Below are 26,529 nucleotides of genomic sequence, written 5' to 3' on the forward strand. Positions count from 1 at the left end.
TTTTGTGATGCTTGTTTGAAATATTTTGGGTTCTCTAATGTTTGTTCAACAGAGTAAGGAAACTTTCTTTATTTGAGAGTGAGAGAATGAGCACATGAGTGGAGTGAAGGGGCAGAGGGAGAGGAAGATGCAGACTCTCCACTGAGCCAGAAGCCCAACATGGAGCACAATTCCAGGACTCCAGGATCATGACCTGAACTGAAGGCAGAAGCTTATCTGATTGAGCTACCCAGGAGCCCCAGGAAACTTTCTCTTAAGATATCCATGATTATACAGGAATATGATAAAATATTCCTTTGTGAACAAATAAAGCATTTAATTTGTCTCTATACTTAAACCCCCCAAATTCAGAAACTCTCAGTGAATATTCTTTATTTCATGGCAATTCTTTATTTGCGTAAGTTCAATAAGAATCTGTTCTCCCTGTAACAGGAAACATTGGTTATTTTACCAAGGCTTTGACTTCCAGTCATACTTGAGAGAGACATGCATAAACTCAGATATCACCATTTTAAGGTAATGAGGTTGACTTCATGAAGCCAATAGAACCCCTTGGAAATGTTGACCTGATAACTTGCTTACAGAGTTCTTGGTAGCTTACAGGATGAGTAAAGAATGTCATTTCCTGGCAGGTGCAGTAACCTCAGGATATTTTTGGGGACCTCAGGAAGAGGAATTCTTCCAAATCTACAGGTATTGCAAGCATGTGTTTGGCTTGGCTTTTGGTCTTGAAAAGCAATTAAAAGTTCAATCTAGAGATTCCCCATAAGTACTTCCAGCAAAGCAGATTTTACTTTATTTTATTATTTTTTATCATTTTTTTGGATATTTTTTAAATTTAATTTTACTTTTTCAGTGTTCCAATATTCATTGTTTATGCACCATACCCAGTGCTCCATGCAATACGTGCCTCCTTAATACCCACCACCAGGATCACCTAACCCCCACCCCCCTCCCCTCCAAAACGCTCAGTTTGTTTCTCAGAGTCCACAGTCTCTCCTGGTTCATATATCCCTCTGATTTCCCCCAACTCACTTTTCTTTTCCTTCTCCTAATGTCCTCCATGTTATTCCTTATGCTTCACAAATAAGTGAAACCATATGATAAATGACTCTCTCCATTTGGCTTATTTCACTCAGCATAATCTCTTCCAGTCCCATCCATGTTGATACAAAGGTTGGGTATTCATCCTTTCTGATGGAGGCATAATACTCCATAGTGTATATGAACCACATCTTCCTTATCCATTCATCCGTTGAAGGGCATGTTGATTCTTTCCACAGTTTGGTGACCATGGCCATTGCTGCTATGAACATTGGGGTACAGATGACCCTTCTTTTCACTACATCTGTATCTTTAGGGTAAATACCTAGTAGTGTAATTGGAGGATCATAGGGAAGCTCTATTTTTAATTTCTTAAGGAATCTCCACCCTCTTCTCCAAAGTGGCTGCACCAACTTGCATTCCCACCAACAATGTCAGAGGATTCCCCTTTCTCCACATCCTCTCCAACACGTGTTGTTTCCTATCTTGTTAATTTTGTCCATTCTAACTGATGTAAGGTAGTATTTCAATGTGGTTTTGATTTGAATCTCCCTATGGCTAGTGATGATGAACATTTTTTCATGTGTCTGTTAGCCATTTGTAGTCTTCTTCGGAGAAGTGTGTGTTCATGTCTTCTCCCCATTTTTTTTTTTTTGACATGATTATCTGTGTTTTGTTTGTTGAGTTTGAGGAGTTTTTTTATAGACCTTGGATATCAGCCCTTTGTCTAGAGTGTCATTTGTGAATATCTTCTCCCATTTTGTGGGTTGCCTCTTTGTTTTGTTGACTGTTTCCTTTGCTGTGCAGAAGATTTTGATCTTGATGAAGTCCCACAGCCTCAATTTTGCTTTTGTTTCCTTTGCCTTTGAAGATATATCTTGAAAGAATTTGCTGTGGCTGATGTCAAAGAGGTTACTGCCTCTGTTCTCCTCTAGGATAGCAAAGCAGATTTTAAAAGGTTTATATGACCAATAACTACTCTTGCTTAGCTTATGTAAATAATTAAGCCAAGTTTGTTAAAATTGGACTTGTTTATCAAATGCATTAATATTGATTTTGTTATCTTTAGTAAAGAGGGTGATTATAGAGAAAAAATATTTCAATATTGCATCTCTATAAATACTAGATTTTAATAATCTTTATTATAAAGTAGACTAGATCCTGAATTCTTCTGGCTTCCTCAAATATCTGTCTATAGGTCTCCAAATTAAGGTTTCCAGTCTTCTTTCATTCTCTTAATGTCATTAAAAACCAAAATTTCCCTTTTCCCTAAATTCCCAAAAACTGATGCTGGGCAACTTGAGGTCAGCTTCAGAGAAATTGCCACAAAACCCATGTCCAGACAATCCTCTGTGCCTATTACTCTACCAGCCATTCAAAAGAATCAATAGAGACATTTGAATTATAAGCCAGAGAAACCCATTTGATTCCTGCTTCTGTTCCCACTCCATCTGAGGATGCTTCAAGGCTGACATCTGAAGAATCTTCTCACTGGCAGCACTCAAGATTCAGACACTGGGTGTGTCATTTGCTCCAAGAATTAATCTATATTTTTCTTTTGTTTCCATATTAATTATCTGATTGCTTGCTAAACAAAACAGAATCTACATGATGGGTAGCAACACCTGCTACACAATTAAAGTGTTAAATGACACTCAAAATGTCATTACATTATTAAACACTGAAGTTACACAGATGTGCAAAGCACTTTTACAACATTGAATGGCCTTGGGTATTTTGACAGCTGCACAGGCTGGTACACGTACCATTATAAAACAGAATGTAGTGTATATTTTCCAAATTATCACATGTATCACAAATATAACAGGATTTCTAAAAGATATGAGTACTCAGATCCTTTACATGATCCCTCCCTCTCCTTTAATGATTGGTTGAAGTCCTGGAATGGAGGAGAATTTTGGTCAACTATCAAAGGTCATTTTCATGTGCTTCTTTTATTCATAATAATATTAATCTTATTTTGTTGTCTTTTCTTGTGTCTGCTCAGTGCTAGGATTCTTTCACTGCCATAACTTCTAGCTGATAGATGTTCCTTTCTACTGAAAGAGATTCATATATGTCATCTACCTTGGATTCATTCAAATGCCTCTGCCTTTCATTCTCCCGTATATAAATTCCCACTGACCAATATTGGCCCATAGGTAGGGACCTCTCTACACCCCTGTTCAGCAAGAAGAAGTTATAGAAGATAAAACCTTCTAGCCTAAGCAACCCTAAAGAATTAAGGGTCAAATTGTTCAAGGGAGAAAATGATGAGGAGAACAAAGCAAGAGAAATGTAGATAAAATTATATTTCCTTACAGCTTGCAGTCCATTGATACATACCTGAGACAAGCAGAATGTGACATTCCTTAAGGAATTCATGGCTGATTTAATGTTGATGTTTTGCTAGACTTAAGGTGACCTTATCTTGACAATAGCCAGACCTCAGGATCCCATACGTCCTCTTAACATACAGAAAAGTCTTTAAAGACTTCCCTTATCTTTACCCCCAATTAAGAAATAGCTAATCAGTTTCACCTCTCCATGACAGGCCAGTTCTTTTTGCCCGTGGATCCTCTCCCCATGCTATAATAATAGCAGCTTTTTGCACAAAAATGTCTCAGGAAGTCTTTGTCAACAGTTGTCTTGGTGGCCACATATCAAGTTTGAATTAGGATGCCTCCTCTTCTTATTCCTTTCGTTTCCCTGGCTGATCTCAGAAATGGCTTCAGTTGACAGCTCCACAGATGACTGAAATTTATATCTTCGGCTCAGATCTCTCTGAGAGTCTTACTCCTTGATCCAATAGTCAAGTTGATATTTCCTCTCGCATACTACAAAGGCAGGCACATTAAAATCAATATGTACAAAATAGAACCCTCTCTCAAATCTATCCATTTCTATCTCCACTGCCACCACCAAGATACCTTCATCTTTCATATAGGTGCTCATAGTAACATCTGAATTGGGTCTTCTTTTTTTTTAAGATTTTATTTATTTATTTGACAGAGATCACAAGTACACAGAGAGGTGGCAGAGAGAGAGGGGGAGGCAGGCTCCCTGCTGAGCAGAGAGCCCAAATGCGGGACTTGAACCCAGGACCCTGAGATCATGACATAAGCCAAAGGCAGAGGCTTTAACCCACAGAGCCACCCAGGTGTCCCTGAATTGGGTCTTCTTGTGTCACCTTGACCCTTCTTCAGACTGTCATCTTGCAGCAAAAGTGATTTTTGTTGTTGTTGAAAACGCAAATCCAATCAAGTCTCATTAAAAAACTTTCTGTACCTCTTTGATTAGGTTTATTCCCAGGTATCTTATGGTTCTTGGTGCTATAGTAAGTGGAATCAATTCTCTAATTTCCCTTTCTGTGTTTTCATGGTTAGTGTATAAGAAAGGAACTGATTTCTGTACATTGACTTTGTATCCTGCCACATTACTGAATTTCTGTACGAGTTCTAGTAGTTTGGGGGTGGAGTCTTTGGGGGTTTCCATATAAAGTATCATGGCATCTGTGAAAAGAGAGAGTTTGACTTCTTCATTGCCAATCTGGATACCTTTTATTTCTCTTTATTGTCTGATTGCTGTTGCTAGGACTTCTAATACTATGTTGAACAAGAGTGGTGAGAGTGGGCATCCTTGTTGTGTTCCTGACCTCAATGGGAAGGCTGTAAGCTTTTCCCCATTGAGGATGATACTCGCTGTGTGTTTTTCATAGATAGCGTTTATGAAGTTAAAGAATGTTCCCTCTATCCTTATACTTGGAATCATTTTAATCAGAAAGGGATGCTGTATCTCATCAAATGCTTTTTCTGCATCAATTGAGAGGACCATGTGGTTCTTCTCTCTTCTCTTATTGATTTGTTCTATTACATTGATTGATTTGCGAATGTTGAATCATCCTTGAAACTCGGGGATGAATCGCACCTGGTCATGGTGGATAATCTTTTTAATATGCTATTGGATCCTATTTGCTAGAATGTTGTTGATAATCTTAGCATCCATATTCATCAGGGATATTGGTCTGATATTCTCCTTTTTGGTAGGGTCTTTGCCTGGTTTGGGGATCAGGGTAATGCTGGCTTCATAAAAAGTGTCTGGAAGTTTTCCTTCTGCTTCAATTTTTTTAAACAGCTTCAGGAGAATAGGCATTATTTCTTCTTTGAAAGTTTGGTAGAATTCTGCAGGGAATCTGTCAGGTCCTGGGCTCTTGTTTTTTGGGAGGTTTTTGATCACTGCTTCAATCTTGTTACTAGATATTGTTCTATACAGGTTGTCAATTTCTTCCTGGTTCAATTTTGGAAGTTTATAGTTTTCCAGGAATGCATCCATTTCATCTAGGTTGCTTAACTTATTGGCATATAACTGTTGATAATAATTTCTGATGATTGTTTCTATTTCCTTGGAGTTAGTTGTGATCTCTCCTTTTTCACTCATAATTTTATTAATTTGGGACTTCTCTTTTTTCTTTTGAATTAGTTTGGCCAATGGTTTATCGATCTTATTCTTTCAGAAAACCAGCTTCTAGTTTCATTGATGCATTCTACTGTATCTCTAGTTTCTATCTCATTGATCTCTACTCTAATCTTGATTATTTCCCTTCTTGTGTGTGGGGTTGGCTTACTTTGTTGTTGATTCTCTAGTTCTTTAAGGTGTAAAGACAGCTGGTGTATTCTGGATATTTCAATTTTTTTGAAGGAGGCTTGGATGGCTATGTATTTCCCCCTTAGGACCACCTTTGGTGTATCCCACAGGTTTTGAACCGAAGTGTCTTCATTCTCATTGGTTTCCATGAATCGTTTAAGGTCTTCTTTGATTTCCTGGTTGATCCAAGCATTCTTAAGCAAGGTGGTCTTTAGCTTCCAGGTGTTTGAATTCCTTCCAAACTTTTCCTTGTGGTTGAGCTCCAGTTTCAAAACAATTTGATCTGAGAATATGCAGGGAATAATCTCATTCTTTTGGTATCAGTTGAACTCTGATTTGTGACCCAGTCTGTGGTCTATCCTGGAGAAGGTTCCTTGTGCACTCGAGAAGAATGAATATTCTGCTGTTTTAGGGTGAAATGTTCTTTATATATCTATGAGGTCCATCTGGTCCAGTGTGTCATTCAATGCTCTTGTTTCTTTATTGATTTTCTGCTTGGATGATCTGTCTATTACTGAGAGTGGCGTCTTAAGATCTCCTACTATTAATGTATTCATATCAATATGACTCTTTATCTTGATTAACAGTTGTCTTATGTATTTGGCTGCTCCCATATTGGGGCATAAATATTTAAAATTGTTATATCTTTTTGGTGGATAGTCCCTTTAAGAATTATGTAGTGTCCTGGGGCACCTGAGTGTCTCAGTGGGTTAAGCCTTTGCCTTTGGCTCAGGTGATGATCTCAGGGTCCTGGGATCGAGCCCCACATAGAGCTCTCTGCTCAGTGGGGAGCCTGCTTCCTCCTCTCTCTCTCTCTGCCTGCCTCTCTGCCTACTTGTGATCTCCCTCTCTCTCAAATAAATAAAATCTTAAAAAAAAAGAATTATGGTATCTCTGACTACAGTCTTTAGTTTAAAATCTAATTTATCTAAGAATTGCTATCCCAGCCTTCTTTTGAGGCCCACTGGCATGAAAGATGCTTCTCCATCCCTTCACTTTCAGTCTGGATGTATCCTTAGGTTCAAAATGGGCCTCTTGTAGACAATATATGGATGGTTCCTGTCATTTTGTCCAATCTGCCACCCTATGTTGTTTTATGGGCACATTTAGGTCATTCACATTAAGATTGATTATTGAGAAATACATTTTTATTGACATCGTGTTACCTGTGAAGTCTTGGTTTCTATAGATTGTCTCCATATATTTCTGTTCAATGATATTCTTAGGATTTTTCTTCTTTTATAGAACCACCCTTAATATTTCCTGCAGTGTCAGCTTGGTGGTCACATACTCTTTTAAACTTTGCCAGTCTTGGAAGCTCTTCATTTCTCCATCCATTTTGAATATCAGTCTTGCTGGATAAAGTATTCTTGGCTGCATGTTCTTCTCATTTAGTGCCCTGCATATGTCTTGCCAGCCCTTTCTGGCTTGCCAGGTTTCTGTGGACAGGTCTGATGTTATTCTGATGGGCTTTCCTCTGTATGTAAGAAACTTCTTTGCCCTAGCTGCTTTCAAGAGCTCCTGTCTACAACTATGATTCATCATTTCCACTATCAGTTGTCTCGAGGTCTTTCTAGATTCTATGATCTTGTGGGGATGCCTTTCTGCCTCTAGGACACAAATGCTGTTTCCATTCACCAGATTGGGAAAATTTTCATGGAGAATTTTTTCAGCTGTATCTTCTAGTCTTCCTTCTTTCTCCTCCCCCTCATGGATTCCAATAATTCTGACGTTGGTACATTTCATGGTGTCATTTATTTCCCTAATTCTGCTAATTCTTGCTGCTGTCCCCATTCCCATTTGCGTTTAGCCAAACCTTCTCTGACTTTTGCCATCGATTCTCGGACTATTCACGAGTGGTCAGTGAAGAAGCAACATTCCTCATTTAAGGCAGCACATAACCCCCCTTGTTGTAAGAAGACTAGGTCTATTCCCCTTTTGTTTTGAAGGACAACCTCAGACAAAGATGTTAGGGAATATTGGAGGTGGGAAATAGAGGTTTTTATCCATTCTATGTCTAGATTGATTGCTGCTCTGAGACTGTTATAGTGGGAATTCTGTACGGCAATTAAAGCAATACCTGCCCCCACTCCTGCTAACCCAATTCCCAACAGTGTGGCGATGGTGATAGCTGAGATGGGCTCTCTTTTATCTCATCTGTGGGTAACTGCATTGAACCATTGAAGTACCTGTTCATCTGAGTGGTAGATAATTTTAGGAAGTAGCTGAACTAGCACACAGAAACCCTTTGTCTTATTTAGAACCTGACCATGAAAGCAGGGGGTTAGGCCTGCAGAACATGCCCACCAACCATCTTGAGGAGGTAGGTGGTAGTCTAGGCTAGATATAGATCTTGTATCATTACATAGGGACTGGCATTGGGGTGAGGGGTTGCCTATACAGAGTCTCTGACCTGACACTGATTGTAAAGTGAGCCCTGAGTCTTTTGATGCCATCTACAGGCGTTAGGGTCAGAGATTGTGTTATACTGACCCAACACCACGATTCCCTCATAGAAGGGAGGCTGGATGTCATAGCATAGCAAGCAAGATCAGCTAAGATTGGGCTTGGTTGCACTGAGGAACCTGTAAGCTTGGAACATCAGGTCCCAAAGTGGATGCTGAGAGGGGCTGAGGAAGGGAGGATCTTGTGGGAATGAGGTTGGGATGGGAGTGATTGTGTCTGCATCAAGGGTGTTATTGGACGCAGATGGCATGGTAGGTACAGGGGAGGGGAGATAGGAGTTATCTGAGGTTTGGGTGGAGGAGGTGCTAGCACAGGGTTTGGACCTAAGGCAATTGGGTTAGTTTCCCTGGCCAGGAGTCTCACAATAAACAGGGTTCCAGGGTCGGTTTTTTCCCATCTTGAGCCATCTCTGGAAGTCAAATAGTTTCTAAGACCCCAGGTAATTCCCATGTGCCATTTTGTATCTATTGTATCCATTTTGTATCTCAGTGAATTTTAGGGTGATCGGATTATAGGTTTTAGAGTCAGAGTTGTCTTTTACCTGTGATGTGTAGTTTTGAATTTTTTGTAAGGTGTGGCTTCTTTTAAAGGTAATTAAATCATCTTTGTAGGGGGCCATCCACCAAATTTCGCCATTGGAGACACAGCTCCAGCTGGCACAGTAAAAGTGGGAGGGGACCCCACACTGTCTTGCCTGGCTTCCTTTAAGTTATCCTGGGCAAACATAGAAATACTGTTTCTGCAAAAACCATGGTTGGACTGGGCAATGGCCGCATGTGTCCTCCACATGGAGTATCTGTAACAAGTCAAAGGTCAAGTCAGGAAACCAAGCTTGTAGTGGGGCAGTTTTTGAGAGGGAATATACAATTTCTCCTCTAGAAACATCTATCACCTGCCAGGTTAGGTTAAGTGGTCAGTAGGGGTTCATTCTGGCATGAAGAGGACCTAGTATAAGCAAGATTAGTGAGGTAAGTGAGAACGGCACAGTCTTAGCTTTAGGGGATTGTCCTTGTTTGTTTGGTTGGCTTTTCCATTCTGGAACAAAGTCCTTGAGAATGGCGTGTGGGTCAGCTGGCTGGACGTGGGTGTAGTGGACCCAGGGAGTAATCCCGTCAACCTTGAGAGCTGTGGGAGTGGTCAGGACCACGATGTAGGGTCCCTTCCAACGTGGTTGAAGTGTCTGGTGTTGGTGTCTCTGGATGTACACCCAGTCACCCAGCTGATATCTATGGGGGTCTGGAGGTGGCCCAGTCTTGTAGAGGGCCCTCAGCTTAGGCCACACCTATTCATGGGTTCGTTGTAACATTTAGAGGGAGAAAAGGAGTTGGTGATCATCAAACTCAGCAAGCACCTCAGGTTTTAAATTGGGAATAATAGGTGGAGGAATACCAAACATGATCTCATAGGGAGTAAGTCCCATCTTATGTGGGGAGTTTCATACCCTATATAGGATGAAGGGGAGGAGAGTCATCCAGTCCCTGCCAGTATCCAGGGGTAATTTAATTAGGGTCTCCTTTAATGTTCTGTTCATCCTCTCTACCTGTCCTGAGCTTTGGGGCCTGTATGCACAATGTAATTTCCAATCTGCCCCAAGTACTAGTGCCAGTCCCTGTGTTACCTTAGAGACAAATCCTGGTCTGTTGTCTGATCCAATCTTAATGGGAAAACCATACCTCAGAAAGATGTCTTCCAGTAGTTTCTTGGTCACGGTCTGTGCTGTTTCATGTTTGGTGGGAAATGCCTCTGTCCATATTGAAAAAGTATCTACAAACTCTAGCATATACCTGTATCTGTATTTTCCAGGTTTTACCTCAGTGAAGTCCAATTCCCAGTAGGCTCCTGGACAGTCCCCCAGGAGCTGGGTGTCTGGGTTAGATCCATGGGGAGTGGCATTAGTTAACTTACATGCATGGCAGCTTGCCACAATCTGTTCGATCTTTGATTGGGAGTCTTTGATGGTAATCTTTGCATGTCACACCAAGTCTTCCATTTTTTTTGTTCCCATGTGGGTACTCTTATGCATTTTGGATAGGACTTGCAGTCCCAGTTCCTCTGGTAGGATTATGCTGCAATCTGCAGCTCTCCACCAGCTATGTAAGCATTGTGTCATGGGCAGACACCTAATCCATTGTAAGTCTGAGTCAGTGTAGTTGGGGCTGCCTGGCAAGTTCGGTGCCCCGGGATCAGGCAGTGTGGTCACTAAGACATGGGCCACCAAAAGAGCTGCCCCTTTGCCTTTAGGTTGGCTAGCTGGTTTCCCCTGGCCACTGGCATGTCTGCTTTTTGGTATCCCGGACAATGGATAATGGCCAGTGCGTTAGGCAGCCAGAGGGCCCTTAGGAACTCAAGGATTTCTACCTTGTTTTTAATAGTCTTTCCTTCTTTCTCTATAAATGGCTCCGTGGATGTGGGCTGTGGCAAAGGCGTACCTGCTATCAATATAGATGTTTATCCACTTGCCTGCTCCCATTGTTAGTGCCTTGGTTAGTGCAATCAGTTCTGCACGTTGGGCAGATGTCCCAGCCGCCAATGGTTCTGCCCAGTCTCTGTCTCTGTGGTCACAGCTGCCCCTGCATACCTGATTCCTTCCTGGACAAAGCTGCTGTCATGTGTATACCAGGTGTCATCTGCATTCGGCAGTGGTTGGTCCTGGAGATTGGCTCTGACTCTGTGCACCTGAGTCAGGATTTCTTGGCAGTCATGTAAGGGGGGTTCCCAGTCAGGGTTAGGGAGCAGTGTCTCTGGGTTTAGGGCTGTTGGTGCCTGGAACAAAATTCTGGTAGGGTTCAAAAGCAAGCCCTGGTAATGGGTCAAGTGGGCATTGATGATCCATCAGTCCGGGGGTTGTTTGAGTACCCCTTCAATGGCATGTGGGGTAGTGACATATAGTTCCTGCCCCATAGCCAGCTTATCTGCATCCTTAACCATGGTGGCCACTGCAGCAATAACTTTTACATGGAGGCCATCCAGCAGCCATGGCATCTAATTTCTTTGAGAGGTAGGCCACTGGTCTCTTCTAGGGGCCTATGTATTGAATTAGGACTCCCTTTGCCACCCCTTCCTTTTCATCCACATAAAGGTGGAAGAGCTTAGTCAGATCAGGCAGCCCGAGTGCTGGGGCCAAAAGCAAGGCTTGCTTAAGGTCATTTAAGGATTTGTTCATGGCCTCAGTCCATACAAAGTCCTGTTTTTGTTTTGTGGCCTCGTAGAGGGACCTAGCTATGTCAGTGAAACCAGAGATCCACAGTCGTAGAACCCAGCCGACCCCAAGAATTCACGCGCCTGGTGAACATTTCGAGGCTGTGGGATCCTCATGATGCTCTCCTTCCGTGCATCTGTTAACCATCTTTGTCCATTTTTCAATTTGTACCTCCGTTCTGCAGATCTGGGTCTTCTTAGCTGAAGCCCAGTATCCCAGAGTTGCTATCACTTGGAGCAAATCCTTGGTGCCTTGTAGGCATGTTTCCTGGTCCTCTGCTGCCAACAGGATATTATCTACATATTGTAATAGAGTCAGATTAGGGTGCTTGGCACAGAACTCACCTAAGTCTTCATGCAGTGCCTCGTCAAAGATGGTGGGTGAATTCTTGAATCCTTGCACAGTCGAGTCCAGGTAAGTTGGATATCAACATCATTGATCAACATCATTTAACAACATCATTGATATCATCATTGATAATAATGATCAACATCATTGATAACATCAATATCAAATGTTATTGATGCCCTTCTCTGGGCCCGCCCATTCAAAAGCAAAGAGGTCTTGGCTCTTTGGGGCCAAGGGCAAGCTGAAAAAGGCATCCTTTAGGTCTAGCACTGTGTACCAAGTCTCGTCTGGGGGCAAGGTGGAGAGGAGATTATAGGGGTTTGGGACCATAGGGTGTATGTCCATCACCCATTGGCTTAACTTCCCTCAAGTTCTGGACCGATCTATAATCATTAGAGTGTGGCTTTCACACCGGCAGCAGGGGAGTGTTCCATGCCGACTGACAATGTTGCAGCATGCCCGAGTCTAGCAGTCGCCGGATGTGTGGGGTGATCCCCGTCCATGCTGTGAGAGGCATATGGTATTGTCAGACTCTGACTGGGTCTTCCCCTGGCTTTAGTTCAATGTATATATCTGGCCAATGCTGGGCTAGTCCCATTCCCCCAGTTTCTGCCCACGCTTGGGGAAACTCCTGCAACTGGTGGTCAATGTCAGTCATTGGTGTTGGGGGTGTTTGGTGAAGATGATATTCGTTCTCAAGGGTAATGACAAGCACCTGGATCAGGTGCCCTTCTTTATCCAGAATTTTTGTCCCTTTAGGGTGGAAACTAATTTGGGCTCCCATCTTGGTGAGTAAGTCCCGGCCTAAAAAGGGGTAAGGGCACTCAGTGATGACCATGAAGGAGTGGGATACCCAGCCCATGCAGAGATCCACCATTCTTCGGGTAGTCCATGAATATTGTTTAGTGCCTGTGGCCCCCTGTACCCATGAGGCCTTATTTGTCAATTTCCCTTGAGGTTGTAGCAAGACAGAGTGCTGTGCCCCGGTGTCTACTAGGAATTTAATTGGTTGCCCCTACACTTTTAAGGGTTACCCTGGGCTCAGGGAGGGGTGCCGAACCCCGATCCCCCTAGTCATCTAAATCTTTGACCTCCAAGATAGTAGCAGAGGCCTTTGGTCTTTTGTTGGGGCAATCCTTTACCCAGTGGCCTTCCTCCTTGCAATAAGCACATTGGTTTTTATTCAGTTTGGGGCATTCTTGACGGGGGCCATCCCCCTTACCTGCTCCTGAAGCCAACTTCTTGAGACGTCTCTGTTTTTCATGTGGGTCATCCCTTGGCAGCCCCTGGTGCTTCTATTGGAGGGGCAGATGGGTGGGGGGGGGAACCTGGTAGGGTGGTGGAAGAATCAGGTCCTCCGTGAAAGTGTCCTGAAGGACCGGGTAAAGAGGAGTCTTTGGTTTGGACTCCACTTCCTTGTCAGACGTAGGAGTTGGGTTCCACAAGGCTAGAATCTTGGATGTAAGTCCTGCTTTGGGAGGGAGGAAAGGTTCTCAATCATGTTCTGCCAGACCAGGATATAAGGCACTTGGTCAGGGTGGCCATGTGGTTTTTCTCTGAAGATGATAGCCTTAACCTGTAAAACAATAGGCAGTTGAAAAGTTCCCTCCTGGGGCCAACCAACATTAAAGGATGGCCATTCAGACATGCAGAAAGTTCAAAACTTTCCCTTTTGTATGTCCATGCTCAGGTTATGAGCTCTTTCCCTGACGTCTGGGAAGTGGTCAACCATCAGAGACAGAGGGGTCATCTGTGTCTGTCTCATTGAGTCCTCAGTCCACACCAAGACAAAGACACCAATGACAATTAACAAGAACACACTCACACAGACAAAATCCGGTGCGGCTGTGAAGAAAAAACTGAAAGTAAGTTGAGGGGTGGTCCGACCACAATGGCAGCCAAATCTCCTCACAGATGAGGACTTTGTCCTCCAGGCGGGGGCAAGAGATGATTCCCAAGAGCCCAGGTCGACCACCCACCAGCGCGTCCGCTTAAGCCAATGTTGACCCAGATATAGCTTGGAATTCCTACAGGTAAAAATGCAGATTGGAGCTCCCAGAAAGTATGTGTGCAAACAGGTAAAAACGAGTGTAATCACCAGCCAGTGCAGGACCCTCCAGGTCAGGGTCCTGGGGGTCTCTCAGATCCGGGACAAGCCCCCAAATGTTATCAAGTTTCAAGCCCGAGAGACCACCAAAGAGCCAACACTGATACAAACACAGAGGGTTTTATTTGGATTCGAGTCCAGGCTCACAACTGTCACCGGCACAGAGGCACAGGAGTGAGAGCCCCAGACCTGCCAAGCAAGGGGTTTTTATGTGTGGTTGCCAGAAGCTTGCAGGGGTCAGGGGGAAGTGGAGAAATTTCAGACTTCCCTGCAGTAAGCTGATTAGCTGTTGCTGGGGTGTTTGCAGGGTTGGGTATAGCGGTTTTTCCTGTAATTAAGGTAGAGTTGGGTATAGCAGTTTTTCCTGTAACAAGAGTTCAGCCCCTGGTCACAGGGGCCTGAGATGGCTGTCAAAATTAAGATGCCTGTACTTGTGCTGACACTAAACTTGAGGTGGAATGGCCTTAATTTTCTTGGCCTCCACAGTTCTGCTGGCTGGTGAGGCTCCCTCACCCTCATGGGCACTGCCACCCAGATGCTCACAGGTGTACCAGTGGCTCAGGGACCAAGACTATCTCTGACTCATTACCAGCGGTGGCTGTCCTGGGTCAGCAGGCTTAAGCCCCTGTCCCTAACCGCCCAATACCCCAATATCCCCCTAAAATCTTTTGCTCTTTTTGAGTGCTTTCAACCAGACTCCAAGTTAATGCTGGTCCCCTATCACAGGGCACTCTCGTTTTGGGGTATCACTTTCCAATGGGTCACTTCTAGTGGCTCCTTCCCCTTTTGTTTATGTTCTGATACCAGTCTGATGTTCCCACTCTGCTTTACCTGCCCACTGGTGTCTTCTACCCTGGTAGAGATCCAGAAGTATATAATTCTAATCTCAGGCTGATTTCATGGGTGATCAGAGTTCTTTGGTAGGTAATCAGCTCACTTTAGGGGACAGGTTGAAACAGCACCTCCTCCTACTTCTCCACCATCTTGTCCCCCTTTGGTGGATAATCTTTTTAAGGTACTCTTTGATCCCATTAGCTAGGATCTTGTTGAGAATCTTAGCATTCATATTCATCAGGGATATTGGTCTGAAATTCCCCTAAGAGGTAAAAGATCTGTACTCAAGGATTTACAGAACACTCATGAAGGAAATTGAAGAAGACACAAAAAGATGGAAGACCATTCCATCTCATGGATCGAATAATAAACATTGTTAAAATGTCTCTACTGCCTAGAGCAATCTATACTTTGAATGCCATTCCAATCAAAATTCCACTGGTATTTTCCAAAGAGCTGTAGCAAACAATCCTAAAATTTGTATGGAACCAGAAGAGACCCGGAATTGCTAAGGAAATATTGAAAAAGAAAAACAAAACGGGGGCATCATGTTGCCTGATTTCAAACTTTACTACAAAAGCTGTGATCACCAAGACAGCATGGTACTGGCACATAAACAGACACATAGACCAGTGGAACAAAGTAGAGAGTTCAGACATGGACCCTCAACTCTATGGTTAAATAATCTTCGACAAAGCAGGAAAAAATATACAGTGAAAAAAAAGACAGTCTCTTCAATAAATGGTGCTGCAAAAATTGGACCGCTATATGTAGAAGAATGAAACTGGACCATCTCATCTCTTACACCATACACAAAGATAAACTCGAATTGGGTAAAAGACCTTAACGTGAGAAAGGAATCCATCAGAATCCTAGAGAAGAACAAAGGCAGTCGACCTCTTCAACATCAGCCACAGTAACTTCTTTCAAGATATATCTTCAAAGGCAAAGGGAACAAAAGTGAAAATGAAGCTTTGGGACTTCATCAAGATCAAAACCTTCTGCACAGCAAAGAAAACAATCAACAAAATGAAGAGGCAACTCACAAAATGGGAGAAGATATTCACAAATGACAATACAGACCTAGGGCTGATATCCAGGATCTATAAAGAACTTCTCAAACTCAACACACACAAAACAGATAATCATGTCAAAAAATGGGCAGAAGACATGAACAGACACTTCTCCAAAGAAGACACACAAATGGTTATCAGACACATGAAAAAATGTTCATCATCACTAGCCATCAGGAAGATTCAAATCAAAATCACATTGAGATGCCACCTTACATCAGTTAGAATGGCCAAAATTAATAGGAAAGGAAAAAACGTGTGTTGGAGATGATGTGGAGAAAGGGGAACCTTCTGAAACTGTTGGTGGTAATGAAAGTTGGTGCAGCCACCTTGGGAAACAGTGTGCAACGTCCTTAGGAAATTAAAAATATAGCTTCCCTATGACTCTGCAATTGCACTACTGAGTATTTATTCCAAAGGTAGAGATGTAGTGAAAAGAAGAGCCACCTCTACCCCAATGTTCATAGCAGCAATGGCCACAGTGGCCAAACTGTGGAAAGAACCAAGATGCCCTTCAACGGACGAATAGATAAAGAAGATATGGTCTATATATACAATGGATTATTATGCCTCCATCAGAAAGGATGAATACCCAACTTTTGTATCAACATGGACGGGACTGGAAAAGATTATGCTGAGTGAAACAAGTCAAACAGAGAGAGTAATTTATCATATGGTTTCACTTATTTGTAGAGCATAAGGAATAACACGGAGGACATGGGGAGATTGGGAGAAGGGATTTGGGAGAAATTGGAGGGGAGAGGAACCATGAGAGACTGTGGACTCTGAGAAACAAACTGAGGGTTTTGGAGGGGTAGGGGGGTGCAATGTTGGCTGATCCTGGTGGTAGGTATTATGGAAGGCAGGTATTGCATGGAGCACTGGGTGTGCTGCATAAACAGTGAATTCTAGAGCACTAAAAAGAAATTAAAAAAATAAAAATTAAAAAAAATAAGCATAATGTTTAGACCTAGAAATTGTCTATGAACTTAATAGAATTTTTTTTGTATTTTACCAATATAAGATCAAATACTAATAAAAAATATTTTATTAAAAAATCCTTTCTGTAGTTTCTCAATTAATCAAAGATGAGAGACAAAATTTAACATATCCTAAAAGGCTCTACATGGTGTGGCTTCTGGTCTGCTTCTTCAGCTTTTTTTTTTTAGTGTTTCTTTTGTGTTGATCTGGGTGTACAAGTCTTCTGCCAGTCTCTGTTACTGATAATCTTTGCTCAAGTAAAGATGCCTTTGTACTGTTATCCTCCCAGTGTAGTATACTATTCTCCTTCCCTTTTTTTTTTTAATGATTCCTACTCCTCTTTTAGCTCTCAATTGAAGCAGTATTTAAGATTAAATATTCCTTAATCTGACTCACTACCTAATGATCTTCTTATTGCAGGTCATTTTCACAATGATTCTTGTTACGTTTAGTGGCTAAAATTATTTTAATTCTTTTAGGCAGTTATTTCCCTGCCTTTTGGCGCCCAGCCCCAAATAAGGGCACCTAGATAAGGCAGGAAGACTCAGCACTCCTGGTGAGCAGAAAGGGAGGTGGGGGATGGTGCTGGGCTTTATAAGGTCTCCACTAGCCATCCCTGCCAGCAAAACCAGCCCTGGCTTTCCTATTGCCTTCATGTGTGACCCCATCCCTAAGTCCCAGCCTTTCACCAGCTTCACTTCACTCTCTCCTCTTTATACTACGCCCTCTCATGCTGCCAGTTGTTACTGGCCTGACCCTCTGAAGTCAGATGACCTCTCATAGAAGTTTCTGCCTGTCAATCTGACCACTTTTAAAGATTTTATTTTAGAGAGAGAGAGAGAGAGAGAGAATGAGCAGGGAGGAGCAAAGGGGAAGGGAGAGGGAGGAAGAATCTGAGGCAGACTCCACACAGTGCAGAGCCCTATCTGGGTGTGGATCCTAGAGGTCTGGGAGATTAAGTCCTGAGCCAAAGCCAAGAATAAGACATTTAACTGACTGAACCACTCATGTGCCCTTCAATCTGAACTTTAAAAAACCAAACCAGAAGCCTCTGCCTGTCAATCTGACCTTTTAGAAACTTATCAAACTGCTAGAACAGAAAAAAAAATTGAGGATGACACCTGGATAAGTTTGAGTCAGAAAGTGCTAGAACTGCTGGACAGCTACCTCAATGTCATTATACTGTTAAAACCCCACTCTATTCATCTCAAGCCCTTATAAAAAGAACTCTCCCCTGTTTCCAGAGATAAGGCTTTGGAAATTATAACTAGAGATCTTTTATTTATAAAACTAAAAATGACTTTGAGCAGGAAATATACCTCATGTTGGCTTTGTCTATAAGTTATCACCTATCCCTGACCTGTGCTTAGCTTCCCCTCCATCGTTTATGCCTGACCACTATCTTATCCACACTTCCCTATTCTTAAAAAAAATGCCATTGTAAGTGCAGTTTCATGTGCTTATGATTGGATTAATATCTTTCCCACTAGAATAAGTTCCATGAGAGCATAAGCCATATTTAATAGTGCCCACCAGGGTGCTGCCTGGTATGTAATAAGTGATTGGTCAATGAATCAATTCAAATGGGGTGTGTGAAATATGCAGCTCAAACTACAGCCTTGGACCTCACAGAATTTTAAGAAATCTACTTTGGCATTATGTTATCATGGCTAATGTAAAAAGTTTCTCAATTTAATATAGTATTATAATTATTTCAGCAATAGTATGAAGACATTACATCCCAACAGTATCTTTTTAATGAACATATAAAAAAAGCAGTGTTTCAGTATGAATCATTTTTTTTGTTTAAAATGTTATACATTTATTTTGCAAACTATAGTGTGTCTAAAAAAAGAAAAAGAAAAATAGTGAAAAATCACCAGAATCTCATCATAAAGAGGATCATTGTTAAAGAAGATGTGGTGTATATATACATTGGAATACAACTCACTCATCAAAAAGTGAAATCTTGCTATTTGCAATGATGTGGATGGAACTAGAGCGTATTACTCTAAGCAAAATAAATCAATCAGAGAAAGACAATGATCTCACTGATATGTGGAATTTAAGAAACAAAGCAGAGGATCCATAGGGGAAGAGAGGAAAAAATAAAACAAGATGAAACCAAAGAGGGAGAGTTTTTATCTGTTGCCTATGAAATAAATGGAATGAAAACTGAAGTCTCCCCAAAGCTCTAGTTTCTTATTCCAACCTTATTTTCTTCTTGGAAGGAAGCATTTGTCAAATTTCATCATTTAGATCCCACCATTTGTCATAATTTTTCACAATATCTAAATAGAATTTATGCTATTTTATACTTATTTTTTAATTGACTCACCTTAATCTCATCTTAACCTATAATTTCAAAAATCATGAGCTTGATAGGCTGGATATATTATTTTCATTCACATAAAAGTAAATATTAACTATTCATGTTAAAATGTTTACTGGGGGCCACCTGGAATCATCTTCTACATCAGCGGGGTCCTCATCCCCCTTTGTGTCCTTATCCTTGGGGAGGTTTGCTGTATGCAGTTTATCTGTTTTACTCTCTTCCTTTATAATAGACTTTCTATGTCCTAAAATTTTTCTTTCTCACTCCTCTCCTAGTCCATTCAATTTCATAAACACAGTGGTAGGCACTGAAGATGGAGATCATGGTAAGACACGGATCTTCCTTCAAGGAGTTTATACTCTGGTAGAGGAATTACTAATTCAGGTATCTCAAACAATATACAAAACCTACCTATCTTCTTTTGATGCCCAGCTCAAATTCTACTGCCTATGAAAGTCTTTCTTGTATTACCCCCAAACAAAGAGGCTTTCCTTTTCTGAATTTTTCCTGTTGTATTTATTGCTCTGAATTGATATTTCTATTTTTAACATGGTTTATTCTTCCCATTTATGTTTATCCTATTGATAAAGATATTTTGCATACCTTTATGGATGTTACACTTACTAGAGACTACCTAAACAGCTATTTGGTTAGACAGGAAAACACCAAACTTTTTGAGAAAATATAGATGTGAATTTCTTTAATCAGAGTTTTATTTAATTTTTATTTAGTTGTATTTTCCTGACAATGATACATCATGAACATACATTTTGAAAAACTCACATTTGGCAGCTGAAGTTTGAAACTGAGAGATCTAAAAATAAGCAATTTCTGAAGGAGATTTTGCCAGATTACAAGCAAAGGAACAGAAAATTTGTGATTAAAAAGAATGTAAGGAATGTATTATTTTAATCTCTATCATAGAAGATGAGGATTTAGGTTTTTGAAGCTTATGTGTTGGAGCAAAATTATTCAATTCTGTTTTGTTAGTTTATGAAATGCGGAGTTTTTCTCAATGAGACCCTTTTCTTACTGCCCATTTTCTTTGCCTTGCCTTCTTTTGGGTTCATGTTCTTCTTGTCCTCTTTAGCCACTTTTATTTTATCCTTTTTATTCATAGAATCTCCTTTCATATCCTTGTCTTCTGTCTTGTCTTCACCTCTCTTCTTGTCTTCCTCCTCTGTCCTGTCATCATCCTCCTTTATGTCCTCATCTCCATTCTTGTCTCTGTTCTCTGTCCTGTCCTCATCTCCCTCATTGTCATTGTTTTCATCCTCCTTTATTTCCTCATCTTCATTCTTGTCCTTGTCCTCATCCTCCTTTATGTCCTCATATCCAATCTTATCCCTGTCCTCTCTCCTGTCCTTATCTTCATTCTTGTCCTTGTCCTCATCTTCCTTTATGTCTTCATCTTCATTATTGTCTTTGTCCTCCTCCTCTTCTACGTCCTCATCTCTATTCTTGTTCCTATCCTCTGTCCTGTCCACATCTCCCTTATTGTCCTTGTCCTCATTCTCCCTTATGTCCTTACCTCTATTCTTGTCCCTGTCCTCTGTCCTGTCTTCATCTCCTTTATAGTCCTTGTCCTCTTCCTCCTTTCTCTCATCTACCTTTGTGTTCCTGTCTTCTGTCTTGTCTTCACCCCCTTTTGTGTTCTTGTCCTCATTCCTATCTTCATTTCCCTTATTGTCCTTGTCCTCATCCTTCTTTATGCCCTCATCTCCCTTCTTGTCCCTGTCCTCTGTCTTGTCTTCATCTCCCTTTGTGTCCTTGTCCTCTGTCTTATCCTCATGTCCTTTCTTGACCTTATCCTTTTTGTTCTTTTCCTTCTCCTTGTATTTATTCTCCTTTAAGTCTTTATCTTCCTTCTTGTCTTTATCCTCCATGTTCTCATCTCTGTTATTTTTCATGCTTACCCTTTCTTCTTCTTCACCTTTATATTTTTCACCACCTCCATCCTTCAATTGCCCCTTACCTATTTTCTTTTCCTTGTCCATGTCTTTCTCAGTATCTTTTCTTTTGTCTCTTTTTACTCTTCTCTCTTCTTTACTCTGAGTTTTCTCAGGATGCTTTTCAACTTTCACTCCAGTTTTCTGTTTTTGTCTCTTTTCATAAGTCTTCTCAGGGCCACTTACTTCTCCCTTATGTTGGTATTTAGGACCATTTTGGCTATTTTGGTATGGGACTATCTGAATTCTCAAATGAATATCCTGTTTTGGGGTAGTTTTTCTTGATTCTGTAGTCCTACTTTTTACTTCTGTTTCTGAATCTTCTTTCAAATTATCTGAAAATATAATAGATAATGTAATAAAATGCATAACTCATATCTTAGTTTTTTTCTATTGTCAACTTTAGTTACCAAACACTTTTACTTTGCTTTAAGTTTGAAATAACCTGTTTGTTTTCCCAATAATATAAAATTTTTGAAGTTGTACACATATGAAGGTTTAGATAAGAGGTTCTTGAAATACAGACTGTTCAGGAACTGAACTGAAAAAAGGGAAAAATATAACACAAAAAAATTAGTAGTTCTCAGTAGACTAGGACTGGGGTGTATGATTAAAATAGAAATGTAATATGAAAAGGATAACCTCCTCTGAGAAAATTATATTATTAAATAATATTTATAATTCCTTAAGGAAGCTCCATCTCCTTTTGAGTGATAAAGAGAATTGTTAAGCTGGCAATCTGAGAGAAAATGAGGCTGGAACTTTTTTTAGCTACATTGTAGATTTTCAGGAAGTCTGGTGTTTCTTTTTGTTTGTTTGTTTGTTTTACTTTTTTAATTTTTGTTTTGTTTTTGAAATATTTATTTTCTAATGAGCATACAAGGTGAAAATTCAATAAAAATACGTCAATATTTTACTCATACACACCCTCATAGTATGACCTCTTGTCAAGCAAACTACACATGACTCTCAGGATATACAAATAGTTTTTTTGCGGGGGGCATAAAACAATAAAACAAATGCAATTAAATTAGTTATTTTGTCTTGTTTTGTTTTTAAATTTTTTAAATTTATTTTCGGCATGACAGTATTCATTGTTTTTGCACCACACCCAGTGCTCCATGCAATCCGTGCCCTCTCCAATACCCACCACCTGGTTCCCAGGAAGTCTGTTTTAAAAGTAACTTAGAGATGGGAAGATCAAGATGGCAGAGAAGTAGCAGGCTGAGACGACGTCAGGTAGCAGGAGATCAGATAGATAGTTTATCAAACCATTCCAAACACCTACAAATTCAACAAGAGATTGAAGAGAAGAAGAGCAGCAATTCTAGAAACAGAAAATCGACCACTTTATGAAAGGTAGGACCAGCAGAGAAATGAATCCAAACTGATGGGAAGATAGACTGTGGGGGGTGGGGCCGGATCCCTGCAAGTGGCAGAGCAACGTAGCACAAAATCAGAACACTTAAAAGTCTGCTCCACTGAGGGACATCACTCCAGAGGTTAAGCTGGGATAAAGCCCATGTAGGGACAGCATGGTCTCAGGTCCTGAAGGATCCAGGGTGTCTGAGTGTTGCAGAGCTCACAGGTATTAGAGCAGAGAAGCTGGCTATAGAGACAGAGTTGAGGAGTGAGCTCTCAACTCAGGGTACCTTAAATTGTGATCCATGCATGCATGGAGGACAAGGGGAGTTGGAGAGGAGAGGGGAGTTGGGGGAGGTTGGAAGGGGAGGTGAGCCATGAGAGACTATGGACTCTGAGAAACAATCTGGAGGGGGTTTGAAGGGGCGGGGGGTGGGAGGTTGGGGGAACCAGGTGGTGGGTATTGGAAAGGGCACGGATTGCATGGAGCACTGGGTGTGGTGCAAAAACAGGGAATACTGTTATGCTGAAAAAAAATAAATTATAAGAAAAAGAGAAAAAAAATTGTGATCCATGGCACAGGCCACTTCTCTGTGAGCAGGGACCCCACAAGATCCAGGGAGACCACCCTGGAAGAGCACAACTAACCCAAAGAAATACAAACAAGTATAAGAACATATTATGAGCAAATATACGCCAGCAAATTTGACAATCTGGAAGAAATGGATGCATTCCTAGAGACATTTAAACTACCACAATTGGTAGTTTAACCAGGAAGAAACAGAAAACCTGAACAGACCCATAACCAGTAAGGAGATTGAAGCAGTCATCAAAAATCTCCCAAAAAATAAGAGCCAAGGGCTAGACGGCTTCCCAGGGGAATTCTACCAGACACTTAAAGAAGAATTAATTCCTATTCTCCTGAAACTGTTCCAAAAAAAATAGAAATGAAAGGGAAACTTCCAAACTCATTTTATGAGGCCAGCATCACCTTGATCCCAACACCAGACAAGGATCCCATCAAAAAAGATAATTATAGACCAATATCCTTGATGAATACAGATGTGAAAATTCTCACCAAAACACTAGCCAGTAGGATCCAACAGTCCATTACAAGGATTATTCACCATGACCAAGTGGGATTTATTCCAGGACTGCAAGGTTGGTTCAACATCCACAAATCAATCAATGTGATACAATGCATTAATAAAAGAAAGAACAGGAACCATATGATACTCTCAATAGATGCTGAAAATGTATTTGACAAAGCACAGCATCCTTTCCTCATCGAAACTCTTCAAAGTGTATGGATAGAGGCTACATACCTCAAAATCATCAAAATCATCAAAGCCATCTATGAAAAACCCACCGCAAATATTCTCAATGGAGAAAAACTGAGAGCTTTTCTGCTAAGGTGAGGAACATGGCAGGGATGTCCATTATCACCACTGCTATTCAACATAGTACTAGAAGTCCTAGCCTCAGCAATCAGACAACAAAAAGAAATTAAAGTCATCCAAATCAACAAAGAATAAGTCAATCACTCTTTATGGATGATACGATATTATATGTGGAAAACCCAAAAGACTCCACTCCAAAACTGCTAGAACTTGTACAGGAATTCAGTAAAGTGTCAGGATATAAAATCAATGCCCAGAAATCAATTGCATTTCTTTACACCAACAACAAGACAGAAGAAAGAGAAATTAAGGAGTCAATCCCATTTACAATTGCACCCCAAACCATAAGATACCTAGGAATAAACCTAACCAAAGAGGCAAAGATCTGTACTCAGAAAATTATAATGTGCTTATGAAAGAAATTGAGGAAGACACAAAGAGATGGAAAAATGTTCAATGCTCATGGATTGGAAGAACAAATATTTTGAAAATGTCTATGAGACCTAAAGCAATCTACACATTTAATGCAATCCTTTTCACAATCCCATCCATTTTTTCAAAGAAATGGAACAAATTATTCTAATTTATATGGAACCAGAAGAGACCTCAAATAACCAGAGGAATGTTGAAAAAGAAAGCCAAAGTTGGTGGCATCACAATTCCAGACTTCAAGCTCTATTACAAAGCTGTCATCATCAAGCCAGTATGGTACTGGCACAGAAACAGACACATTGATCAATGGAACAGAATAGAGAGCCCAGAAATAGACCCTCAACTCTATGGTCAATGCATCTTCGACAAAGCAGGAAAGAATCTCCAATGGAGAAAAGACAGTCTCTTCAACAAATGGTGTTGGGAAAATTGGACAGCCACATGAAGAAGAATGAAACTGGACCATTTCCTTACACCACACATGAAAATAGACTCAAAATGGATGAAGGACCTCAATGTGAGAAAGGAATCCATCAAAATCTTTGAGGAGAAGGCAGGCAGCAACCTCATCCACCTCAGCTGCAGCAACTTCTTCCTAGGAACATCACCAAAGGCAAGGGAAGCAAGGGCAAAAATGAACTATTGGGACTTCATCAAGATCAAAAGCTTTTGCACAGCAAAGGAAACAGTCAACAAAACCAAAAGACAACTGACAGAATGGGAGAAGATATTTGCAAACAACATATCAGATAAAGGGCTAGTATCCAAAATCTATAAAGAACTTATCAAACTCAACACCCAAAGAACAAATAATCCAGTCAAGAAATGGGCAGATGACATGAACAGACATTTCTGCAAAGAAGACATCCAGATGGCCAACAGACACATGAAAACGTACTCCACATCACTCTGCATCAGGGAAATACAAATCAAAACCACAATGAGATACCACCTCACACCAGTCAGAATGGCTAAAATGAACAAGTCAGGAAATGACAGATGCTGGGGAGGATATGGAGAAAGGGGAATCCACCTACACTGTTGGTGGGAATGCAAACTGATGAAACTACTCTGGAAAACAGCATGGAGGTTCCTCAAAAAGTTGAAAATAGAGCTATCCTTTGACCCAGCAATTGCACTGCTGGGTACTTACCCTAAAGATACAAATGTAGTGTTCAGAAGGGGCACGTGCACCCGAATGTTTATAGCCGCAATGTCCACAATAGCCAAACTATGGAAAAAACCTTGATGTCCATCAACAGATGAATGGATAAAGAAGAAGTGATTATATATATATCATGGATTTTATATATATATATATATATATATATATATATATATATATACACACACACACACACACACACACACATATATATATATATATATATATATACATACATAAAAAACTGCATAAAAAACTGCTAGGAAAACTAAAGCATGATTATTTGTTTTATTGAAATCCAGGTTAATTTAGTTAATCCTTTCATGATTAATTTCTCTTTTAATTGATCTGAGTGTTTGCTTCTACTAAGGTTCATTTCCCCTTTCCTTATTTAACCTAGACCAAATAGGACAAGTAGCTACCAAAATATGATAGAAAGCATATTTTATGAAAGTAATGAGAGTTAGGAGTCTTCCCGCATTGGGAGTGGGTTAAGAGTTTAGTGAGAGCTCATATTGAACATCATAGTAGCATCCCTTTATAAATGTCCCAGATATTTGGCACTGGACACTCAGATTTATTCAGTTGGTACTGCATATTGGTGCATGCACTCTCTAACTGGTTCTTCTCTTTGGCTGGAGTCGAGGTGTGTGTTTTATGTTTGGGTGTTGCATTATCTGTATTGGGCAACACCTCTATCCGTATTTCCTCCTCTATGTATTTTATTAGTAAAGGAAAGTTAGGAGTTGGGGAGCTGGAATACATAGAATCTTGAAAGTTATGGGAATAAGCATAAAGTAATTCATAATTTATAAAACTGGACAGGTGATGTTGAGGGTAGAGAGATGGAGTAGGATATTATGAAGAGAATTTTCAATAGGGCTTCCAACCTGGAATGTTAGCACTGTGGAATAGGCCTGTTTCTTGTTTTTAGAAAACTTGTTAGACTCAGTTCAGGGTAGTGGAGAGATCATTGGATGAGGAATTTAAAAATATTTGAGTTCTGTTATTATGTGGCCTTTGCCAAAGACTCCCAATTTTTTTGTATCTTAACTTTTCATATGTACAATGAAGTTAATAATACTGGCCTTGTTTACATCATACAGTTTTGTGGGGACAAAATGACAAAAAGTACATTAGTGCACTTTAAAATTGCTGAAATAATAGACACAAATACATTTGAGGTTAAC

At 40.6% G+C, this 26,529-nt stretch overlaps 1 pseudogene; it reads right to left on the reverse strand.

Moving 5' to 3' along the window:
* Positions 1-9,067: 9,067 nt before the first annotated feature.
* On the reverse strand, positions 9,068-21,028 carry LOC125101561 (uncharacterized; annotated as a pseudogene).
* Between the last annotated feature and the right edge of the window lie 5,501 nt (positions 21,029-26,529).

This window comes from Lutra lutra, chromosome 6, assembly GCF_902655055.1.
Source record: "Lutra lutra chromosome 6, mLutLut1.2, whole genome shotgun sequence".
Lineage (NCBI taxonomy): Eukaryota > Metazoa > Chordata > Mammalia > Carnivora > Mustelidae > Lutra > Lutra lutra.